Genomic DNA, 11,798 nt, shown 5'->3' with positions numbered 1-11,798 from the left:
TTCCTGAGTGGAAATGGGATAAAGTTGGTATGGACTTCATCACCGGCTTTCCCAGGACCAAGAGAGGGAATAATGCTATCTTCGTAGTCATTGATCGTCTTTCCAAAGTGGCTCACTTCCTACGTGTTCGAGAGAATATCACCGCTAGTCAGCTCGCTGACTTATATATTTCTCGAATAGTTTCACTTCATGGTGTTCCACTAGAGATCAATTCAGACCGTGGTAGTCTTTTCACTTCTCATTTCTGGGAGAGTTTCCAAACTGCCATGGGCACCCATCTTTCCTTCCGTACCGCTTTCCACCCTCAGTCAAGTGGTCAGCTGGAACGGGTCAACCAAATTCTCGAAGACATGCTTAGAGCTTGTGTTATCTCATTCGGTATGGATTGGGAGAAGTGCCTTCCTTTCGCCGAGTTTGCTTATAACAATAGCTACCAATCCAGTCGCAAGAAAGCTCCTTTCGAGATTCTCTATGGACGAAGATGTCGAACACCTTTGAACTGGTCAGAAACCGGTGAAAGACAATTCTTTGGACGGGACATGATCCAGGAGGCAGAAGAGCAAGTTCGCATCATTCGTGAGAATTTGAAAATAGCCCAGTCTCGTCAAAAGAGCCAGTATGACCGTCATCATAAGGAAATGACTTATTAAGTTGGCAACAAAGCTTACCTTCGGGTTACCCCTTTGAAGGGTACCCATCGTTTCGGTATCAAGGGCAAGTTGGCTCCTCGTTACATTGGTCCTTTTCGCATTCTCACAAAACGAGGAGAGGTTGCCTACCAGTTGGAACTACCCCCACACCTTTCTCGAGTTCATGATGTCTTCCACGTCTCTCAACTCAAGCGTTGCTTCTCGGATCCCATCCGCGGAGTGGACCATGAAACGCTTGATCTCCAAGATAACCTCACATATCGAGAGTACCCTATTCACATTCTTGATCAAGCAGAGCGTGTCACCCGATGTCAGAACATCAAGTTTCTCAAGGTTCAGTGGTCTCATCATTCCGAGAGAGAAGCTACCTGGGAGAGAGAAGATCGTCTACGACTTGAGTACCCCACTTTCTTTCCGTCGACCCCTGAATCTCGGGAGGAGATTCTTGCAAGTGGGGGCGAGTTGTCACATCCCTAGTTCTGGTATGACCTAGGCTAGCCTTCATGTGTGCATCATGTTTAAATTTCATTTAAATTTGAAATGGGGATTTGTGTAACCCTCAGAAATTATTTCTGGAAATAACCCAGATAAAAATTGCTCCAAAAAGGTCCAAGAAAATGTTCGTGTTGCTCTCTGAAAATATTGGTTAGAGGTAAAATTCTAACAAATATTTTTAGGAGCTCATAAATATTTATTTTGGCCATTTGGAATTAATGCATAATTATTTGCATTGGATATATATGTTATATATATAATATATGTCCAAAAATTATGCTAGTTGTTGAGGAGCTCTGGAATAATACCATTAGCTCCTACAAAAATTGGCATAAGGAAATAAATTAGTTTAGTATTATTTTTTAAGCAGAAACAAATGTCAGAAATAGAAAACAAAAACAAAATAGAAAATAAAGCTTACCTGTGCTCACCTGAGGCCTGGCACTGTGCGTCCCAGCAGGCCGGCCCAGCCAGCTGGCAGTGCCAGTCGTCCTCCACCTCCCGCCAGGAGGCCAGGGGCGTGTGGCCGACGCGCGTGCACCGCCATGCCGCCACGCCACCTGCCTGTCTGTCCTCCCCCTCGACGCCCTGGCCGTCCCGAACGTCGCCACACGCCGCCCCGCATCTCTCTCTCTCTCCCTCTCTCGTTCTCCCTCCTTCCCTAGATCCCTCTCTCTCGACCCGCTCGAGCGCTGCCATCGCCGCCGCTCGCCGTTGCCGTAGCTACCACCTCCCCCTCGCCTCTCCGACAAGTCCAACGGCTCCGCGCCGTCGTCCTCGTCCTCTCCGTCAAGCCACGCATCGCCGGACGCCCCGTGGAGCCGTCACCGCAGTCGTCTTCATCATCGGCCACCGGAGATCGCCACCGACATCCCGTCGCCTCCAAGCTGTCCCCAAGCGCGCTGTGATCACCGAAGGCCTCGCCGTGAGCTCCTCTACCGAACCCCTCTTCCCCCCTCATTTTTGCGTGCTCCATATCCGTTCCCCGCCATGACCGTAGCTCCTCGCCGCCGATCATGTCGCCGTCGTGGCTAGAGCCACCGCAGCTCGCTCCCGAGCGCGTCACCAAATTCGTTGCAGCCCTAGGAGCCAAACGCACCCGCTCGCAGCCCCTGTCGTGCCCCGTAGTGTCAAAACCGCACGCCACCGAACCCCGGCCGCCGCCGCGAGCTCTGCTCCGGCGAGCTCCGGCCGTCCCCGCCTCTCCCACTTGCTCCAGATGACGCGTACGAGCGCTGGCTCCTCGCCCGTGGTCTCCGCCACCCAAATGGTCGCCGGAGCGACGATCCCGAGCCCCGCCGCCGCGTTCGGCCTTGCCGGCGGCTAAAGGCCGGCGGGATTGACCGGGTCTAACCCCCCTGTTGACCCAGCTTTGACCCGTGTGGGTCAGTGACATGTGGGGCCCGGCCATGCTAATTTTTAGTTTAGGATTAGTTTAACAACTAATTAACTCTGTTAACTAGCTATGACACGGACGTGTGGACCCCACACGTCAGATTTGACCTGGACAGCCACGTTGAATCGCTAGCGCAGTGATGATGTCATGCTGACGCAGTTATTCATTTCCTGGATTTTAGTTAGTCAGGAAATTCTAGAAAATGACATAAACTTCAAAAATTCATAGAAATTCAACCATAGCTCAGATTGAAATAATTTATATATGAAAAATGATCAGAATAATTCAATCTATCCATTTGTACCAGTTTCATGCATGTCAAACCAAGTTATACCTGCTGTATATGTGAAAACACATAAATGGCATTTATAAAGACTTAACTTGGAGTTGCATTTGAATTCTTGGTTCAAATGGACTTCATCCAAATGAATGCTAGCTGCATTAGCTCAAACAACATCACATATTCATGCCATGTTCATGCATCATGTTGTTGCATATGCTTGTGTATTGATTGCCGACATTGTTCCTTCTCGATAGGTCCTGCTCCGGAGAGTGTTCCAGAGCACCTGTCTATGAAACAGTGCCCCTCTGTTGATCTACCAGGCAAGCAAACCCCCCTTGTTCATTCCGATACAATCCCACTCTCTCGCTCCTGCTCTCTTTTATTGCATTAGGACAACATCGATTCAACTGGTACTTTATGCTGCGGTAGTTGAACCCATTCCTATGCATGACCTGTCATTGCCACGGTAAATAGTTGAAACCCACTAGCATGTGTAGGAGTTGATTGAGCCATGTTGTGTTGCTACCATGCCATGCCTGCTATTGCTTAGAGTTGTGTCAGGTCTGATTCATTGGGAATGAATTGGAGTGTTATGATATGTTCTGGTGCTGAGAGTTAAGTGTGTGAACACGATTTGGTAAAGGTAGCGGTGAGAGGCCATGTAGGGGTACATGGTGGGTTGTCTCACTGGAACCGTCCTTAAGCACCGAGTTCTGTGTATGTTGTCCAATGACTAGATACTACCACACATTGGGTTCCGGTAACTCGACCCCTCTCGACTTATTAACCGACTTGGTCTCTGTCCAGGAGTCGCAAATAGTTTCTGGTGTTTGTAGGTAGTGTTAGTAGTCTACCAAGTGGCACCAGGCCAGGTGGGCTTGGGACAGACTAGGCACAAGTGGCACGGTGTACCAAGCGTAGATCCATCCAGCGAGGTGGGCTTGGGAACCCTGCACACATCGTTTGGGGCCGTGAGTGAAACCCCGGCCGGATCTCCTTGCGGATGGAACCCGAATAGGCGATGAACCTGGACTAGAGTCTTGTGTGGTTAGTTTGGTCGTGGCCGACACCCTCGCCAGGCTTCCACTTGAAGGTTGCCGAGATACATGACATGTACATGGCGGTAAGTGGCGAGAGCGTGTGTGAAGAAGTACACCCCTGCAGGGTTAACATGATCTATTCGAATAGCCGGGTCCGCGGTTATGGACTTCTTGGATGCTTACGTTGTACATAGACAACTTGAAGGGGATACTCTAAAATGCTCAAGATAAGTGTGAGTGCTATGGATGGATTCTCGTAGTGAGATGGGAATGAATCCATAGTGGTGTATTGAGGTGGTGATTAGTGGACTCGTGTGCGCCACCTCAAAAGAGTTACTAGCAGTCGTAGTTCAAGATAGCCACCGAGTCAAAGCTGGCTTGCTGCAACTAAACCCCACACTGCCTTCTTGATACTAATGCATGTATGATAGGATCTGATGTAAGTCTTGCTGAGTACCTTTGTACTCACGTTGCTTTATTTATGTTTTTGCAGATGAGACTTTTGTCTCAGTAGTAGTTCTGCATGGACTTCGACGACTAGCTTGTTACCTCAGCTATGATCTTGTACCCTTGGGAGGGTCTTGTAGGTAGTCAGGCTTCTCAGCCTTTTTGTTTTGTAGTTGTCTGTACTCAGACATGTAATGCTTCTGCTTGTTGCTTGTATGCTCTGTATGTTGGGTCATGAGACCCATGTTTGTAATACTTGGCTCCTCGGAGCCTAATGAATAAATACTCTGAGTCGTAGAGTCTTGTTGTGATGCCATGTTGTATTTGCACATATCGAGCATATTGTGTGTATGATTGAAATGCTTGGTATGTGTGGGATCCGACAATCTAGTGGTTTATCCTTGGCAGCCTCTCTTATGGGGAAATGTAGGTCTAGTGCTTCCACTGAGCCTTGGTAGTCCGCTACAGCCCGGTTTACCGGAGTCCTGTTAGCCCAGCACTACTGCTCCAGAACACTTAGACTGGCCGGCATGTGATTCACATCGTTCCTGTGTCTGTCTCTTCGGGGACATGTCACGCGGTGACTTCCGGAGTCCTGCTAGCCTGCTACAGCCCGGATTCCCGGAGTCCTGTTAGCCCAGTTGCTACAGCCCGGATTCACACGCTGATGACCGACATGCTCGATGTTGTTTCATGTATGCCTCTCCCCGTAAGTTAGTGCCACTTTGGGTTCATGACTAGTCATGTCGGCCCGGGTTCTCTGTCATATGGATGCTAGCGACACTATCATATACGTGAGCCAAAAGGCGCAAACGGTCCTGGGCCAGGTAAGGCGACACCCATGGGAATACCATGCGTGAGGCCACAAAGTGATATGACGTGTTACCGGCTAGATCGGTGTGACTTAGAATCGGGGTCCTGACAGCGAGATGCTAGATTATCGTCCTACCCCAACCGACGTGACGTCCAAATTTTAAACGGGGACTAAGTTCCAAACTTTCCCATATTTCAGACAGACGCGTCCCAAAAACATGGTTCCCAGTACCTCTCCCTCCACTTTCCCATTCATACACCATCCGCGCTAGAACACCATCCCCACGCCAGCCTCCTTTGTCCGCCACCCCATCCGTCTCCGTCGTCCTCCACACCATCCACCATCCTCCACCATGCTAGAGCACCTACCAAGACCGCGTCGTCCACTGCTAGAGATGGACATTTCTCATCCACGGCGACTGACCAGGAGCCTTGCATCGTGTCCTCTCGCTTCATCGGTGCTGTCGTCCCCTTTGCCAGGGCCACTCACACGACCTTCTCATCCACCGCAACGTGACTTATCCCCCGATGCACCCATCTACCGTTGCAGATCTGCTTCAATGCCACCGACAGCCATCGCACCCCCGATGCCTACACGGCGTCGCAAGAGAGGTGGTACTTCATATCTCCTCATCTTTTTCATCTCAACCAGAAAATAGATCGTAACTTGGCTACTATACCAGAAAATAGATCGTAACTTGGCTACTGTACTTTCTTTTCAGCTCTTAGAACTTAGTTTTTAGTTCAAAGCAAATAATGGATGCTAAATAGCATTTCTGAGGTTTGCAGCTTTAAATCTACCATGGCACAGTCATAATAGGGTTTAATTGATCATGCTTAGGGTTTAATTGATCATGTTTGTTCCGTGGTGGTTTCTTTAATAGAAATCGGAGGGTAAACCCTCATTTGCTCAAAAATAATAAATTGCTCAGGGTTTCCCCCTTTTATGATCACTATACGATCAGCATACGTGCTTTATGTCATAATAGCACTGCTCCACCCATCAAGCTAAACAAGCTTAGTTGTTCAAATATGAATCTTATGTTATTAAAATAGAGTCATTTAATTGGTCAGCTAAATATTCCTAATTTAGTTTCAGAAATGCATGTTTGCCGCTCGGGTGTGTATCTCTACAGGGTGCCCACGGTGGGCCACGACCCACCCTGGGATTTTGGGTCGGCCCGGGCCCTGATTCCCCTCTGTTCTGCTGCGCTTCCGATCTCTACTCGCCCCCAGCCGACTGCCTCGCCGGCAACTTGCCGTCCCTGGACGGCATGACTCTAGGAGGAGACGCGGGGCTAACAGGAGGTCAGGAGCCGCTTGCCCAACAGCGTCACCGCTGCCTGGGTGCGCTGCCGTGCGTACCTTCCCAGTCCGTTCAAGGCTCAGGTCACGTCGATTAGTTGCAAACAATAAGTGCTAGACCAACTTCTTATTCAGATTTTGGATGGTCTCTTACTGCAGTTGCGATTCTGCATACTTGTCCTAGTAAGCTCACAAGTAATGATTGATTCACTACATCTATGCTTTCCTTGTCATATTTGTTGTCAATATTCTTTTAGGGTGGACCACCCTGTTTCAAAATACTCGAACCGCAAACATGAGTGAATAGTATTTCTCCGTGTGATCTCTTCCATCATGTGTGGGCAACGAACACTGCATTGTATAGAAAGAAAGTGTCATTTCCACCTTTTACATAGACTACGATCTTTTACATGGAATACAATCTGCCTACTTGCTTTGTGTCGCACTATCAACACTCCACCCTTGAAGCTAAACATTATTCCACTCATAATTCCTTAGTTTATTTGTTCAAATACAAATTTGATATGATTCTAATGTTCCTACTTCTGTTTTGGAATGTGTGTTTGCCTGTTACAGAGACATAAGAGGTTTGTATTTCTGTGTGTGGTCTGGTCAACACGGTTGGGGGGTGAACTTTGCATATGCAGGGTTTATAGGGAGACACTCTTCGAGTTGAATCAACAATGCATTCCATAGATAATCTGACAACTTTTTATGTTTTCATGAATCTTAGATACTGAACATCATCTAATGATTATGAGCTTGCGCGCATGAAAAGAATAAAGCAGAACAATGCCATGGCTGTCAAACTTGGCATTAAGGGACTGAAATCAAGTCTGGATGCAATGCAATGCAAACACTCTCCACCTACAGATTCATGCTCAGAATATGATGCTAACAATGATTCTGAGCTAGAGGGAGAGCTAAGTCAATGTAGCTCCCTAGTGGAGGAGTCAGAGGCAGATGCCCTATCTTATTCACCCATCAAGGTGCTTGCTCTAACTTTCCAAGGTTATATTGGTCGCGCATATCTTGCAACTGATGCTTTGCATTGCTTCTACTTTGTTGCACTGCCATTAGCTTAGTTTACACATAATGTATGTGAATACGCCCTGCCTATCCATTTTCAGTACATATTCCATCTGTCATCATACCATATTTATCCATTCAAATGATGTTCTTGTGTATCAGACGTTCAAAAGGAAGAGGGCGATTGCTGATCGCGGAGGAGCACGAGCAAAGTATTTGGAGAAGGTAGTGACACCTAATAAATCAAATATCCCATTAGGTGTGGTTCAATATCACCTGACACACAAAACACGGCCCCAACTCTAGCAGACTCTAGCCTTACTACACTGGTCATCTCTGATGCCCCAACTCAGCAGACCCCAACTGCAGCAAACAATATGATGATGCCAGTTGACATAGCACCAGCTCTATGACGCAAAACCCCCATTCCAACAAAGAGTACACCAAATCCAGTTGCAAAATCTCTTTTCGAACGAGAGAGAGCCCCAATTGCAGCAAATAGGACCCCTGTTCCATTTCTTCCCAGTTTAGAAGATGAAGCTTATATTGTTGTGAGGAACTTTGTGCGCATCTTTCCTTCATGGAAAGATTATACCGCAGACACAGAACAATTTCCAGTCTTCCTCCGCAACTTACGCATAAGTAATGTACTAATGTTATTCATGGTAATTATTGCATATGTTTCTGCTGACAGAAGACACAAGATTTCATTTTTTAAATAGGCGAGGACCAAACTGGATTGTCAAGATGAGCAAGGGTTGGTTGCGCTTTTCAAGCACTTGTTGATGAAGTATCGTTCCTACATGAGGCAAGTGCACTTCGATGGCAAGTCTCCGGTGCTACATTTATCAGAAAGTGACTGGAATAATCTTGTTACACATTAGTCTCGTTTGCAGCGTAAGGTACTGTCTATGATATCACATCACAATTTGAACTACATTTCTGCATGTGCCTTAACGTCTCACTTGTATGAAAACTATTTGCAGAAGAACATTCATTCTCAAGGGACCATAGAATCTCACAACTATACTGCACATTGCATTGCTCTTGTGAGTACCTCTTGCCCTGTATGACCATACTTGCTTTCATAGCTGGTTGATTATGTAGCATCACTGCACATGTTAGGCTCATTATCGTCCATTTGGTGGACATTATAAGATCTGTATGGCTTCTTACATAAATTTAGAATCAACCCAATGCTTTTGAAGAGGTTTAGCTCTGCAGTCCTCTTGTAAGGACTGAACGTCGTCTATCACTGTACTTACATTAACAGCTACTCCCTCCATCCCATAATATAAGAACGTTTCGTATAGTACACCAGTGTTCAAAACACTCTTATATTATGGGAAGAGGGATTGGTTCATTGTGTAGCATTTGGCATCTTATCTCCCTTGCCCACCATTTACTAAAAAATATCAGACCTATATTTAATCTTACCAAAAAGTTGAATACACAGACAATGCCAGTGCAGAAGTGTAGCCCATTGCTCTTGTCAGTACATTTTGTCCTGTAACGCTTGTACTTACAGGGATTCATAGTTGATTATGTACCATCAATCTGCATCTTATCTTCATTGTCCTCTATTTCTTCCAGTATTATCATATCTATAATTACTCTCTACAAAATGTAGAGTACATGCAATGCTTATGAAGAAGATTTTGTGCTGAAATTCTTGAGTCATCCTTCCCTTGACATGGAGAAGGGCATTATAAAGCCGGTGTTAACCGTTAATGTAAGTCAGTCCTTCTAAAGCCTTTATCCTCAGCTGTTGTTTAATTTGCTCGTACTCCCTATCGTTAACTGCTGTTTAGTTTGCTGTTTCTATCAAAATGCATGTTCACAAAAACCGTAAGTTCCAAGTTTTACTTGTAAAACCAAATTCCTTATTCATACCATGCACATTAATCAATACTCCCTATATGTATGCTTGTTTTTGTGGATCTATAATCCAGTGTGTGGTGAAGGAACCCACGTTTGCACCTTGTCATCTCCTATTTTATCTTACTGATGTGGCTGATGATATGAACAACATGCCATGCACATTAACCAAAATAGATACAATGATTGTCTTTGCCCTTCATCTATGCTTGTTATGTTGACATGGTAATCCAGTAGTGTGGTGAAGCTCCCCGCATTATGAATAATGCCAAATTATGTTATTGATATTTTGAACTTACTCTTTATTTTCTAATTTGAAATTGGATGGAATTGACAGCATAGTTATCATCTTTGTTTATACACGTGCAAAACCTATCATCTCTCTACTTGTTTCAGGGTGATATGCCTGATGGCATGCACAAGCCTGCTGAAGGCTGTAAGACAAACCCAACATATGTTGCAGCAAACAAGGCAAAACATCTTTAAGATAGCGAGACAACCCCAAAGTCTTGTCTGGATGCGGTGTTCAAGTTACATGAGACTAGCAGTCAGACAAGCTCACAGAATTCGCTGTCTGAATCAGTTCGACTTCTTTAGTCCCAAGTTCTAGCAGAAAGGAATTCTGCAACTCAACTTTGACTTGAACTCCTATCTGTAAGAAAGATTGTGGAGAACACAATTGAGAACCTCATTGCTAAATAGCTACACCTGGAAGCTATGACCGACATGCTAGGCCGGTCTCACAGCCTTGCTTAGCAGCTTGAGCAGCAGTTCCTATGCAAGGCTAACCTTTCTTGAACTATCTTGGAAGTGGTCTTGGTTCAGTATTATTTTGTTACGCTGCAATGGTGCCCGATTTTTGTAATCTACTTCTTCATTGCGCTTTATGATCACTGGTGGCGAACTTCGATGCCCAGTGGGTGTAATATACCATAAATCCTTTATTGTATAGTGTAGGTTTATTCTAAGTTACTATGCCATAATTTCTTTATTGTGTAGAGTAGGTTTGTTCTTAATTCCTACTAGTTACTGCCATCATTTGCTATCTGAAAAAAAAATATGATCTAGTCGACCGGGCCGAAACATTTGCCTCTAACGGCCTACTTTTTAGCGGGCCACAATTGGGCCGGCCAGCAAATTTCTTGGGCCTGAAAGGCCATTGGGGCCTTCACACTTTGCCAGGCACACAACTTACATGGGCCTATATTCGGCCCAAAGTTTAGTTCGGCCTTTAGTGGACCCAACTCTTGGTTGGGCCCATGTAGCTTTGGGCCAATAACATGCTGAATATTCTGCTGGCCTATTACGGCCCAGAACAAACCATGGGCCTTTAGCAGGCCGAAATGCAAGTTGGGCCTCAATTTTCACTTGTCGTCGACGGGCCTTCAGCAGGCTGAAATGTAGACCGAGCCTTTTTTGGCCCAGTTATATGACGGGCCATTACCAGGCCGAAACATATCTGTCGGATGTGGGGTTCCGGCAAACCCTTAAGGTTCAAACACTGGGGTGCGTGCGAAGTCTCTCCCACCTACCGATCTACGCTCTAGCTCGCTAAGATCTTGTGGACGAACTCGACGAACTCGCAACACAAAAAGACACGAGGTTTATACTGGTTCGGGCCACCGTTGTGGTGTAATACCCTACTCCAGTGTGGTGGTGGTGGATTGCCTCTTGGGCTGATGATGAATAGTACAAGGGAAGAACAGCCTCCTGAGGTTGAGGTGTTCTTGTGCTTGTGTAGTAGGGGATGATCTGAACTGGTCCCGGATCCGTCCCCTCCTACTGTGGTGGCTAGTCCTATTTATAGAGGCCCTAGTCCTCTTCCCAAATATCGAGCGGGAAGGGAGCCAACAACGGCGGGCAAATTTGAAGGGGGACAGCTAGTACAAGCTATCCCGACAAAAGCGGTCTTCACCTGCGAAAAGCCTTGGGGTGACGCCGACTTGGGCTCCACCATGACCTCCGCCTTGCTGTCCTCCTGGTCTTGGTCTTGTTGCACCGATATGGCAACCTTTGCCTGATGCCTCGGTACTCTTCGCCTGCGCTGGCCTCCTTAGCACCAAAGAGGAAATAAGGACGCTGCGCGCACCGGCGCCCGCCTGGCACCCGCCTGGTATCGTTCGTCATGGCTCACGTCACGAGAGCCTCGTGAGGTTTGCTTTGCCTTGATAATCTCCACTCCTCGTGAGCCTGCCTGGCTAGGCCACTCCGAGGAGGTCTTGGGTCATCTGCCTCGCGAGGCTTGGACCCTCGCGAGGGTCTTGGGTGTCTTGTTGACGAAGATGGGCCGTACGGCCTGCTGCTTGGCCATGCTGTGGGCCACAGGCAGGCAAGTCTGGGGACCCCCGTTCCCAGAATGCTGACAGTAGCCCCCGGGCCCAAGGTGCGCTCGGGCTTGGCTTCGCGGCAAAGCCAAGGGTCAAGTTTGGAGCACCGCGGGCCCCAAAAGCCTGCGGCCTCGG

This window comes from Aegilops tauschii, chromosome 6, assembly GCF_002575655.3.
Source record: "Aegilops tauschii subsp. strangulata cultivar AL8/78 chromosome 6, Aet v6.0, whole genome shotgun sequence".
NCBI classification, from domain to species: Eukaryota; Viridiplantae; Streptophyta; class Magnoliopsida; order Poales; family Poaceae; genus Aegilops; species Aegilops tauschii.
The sequence above is the reverse complement of the archived record's forward strand: the minus strand, read 5'-3'. Positions refer to the sequence as shown.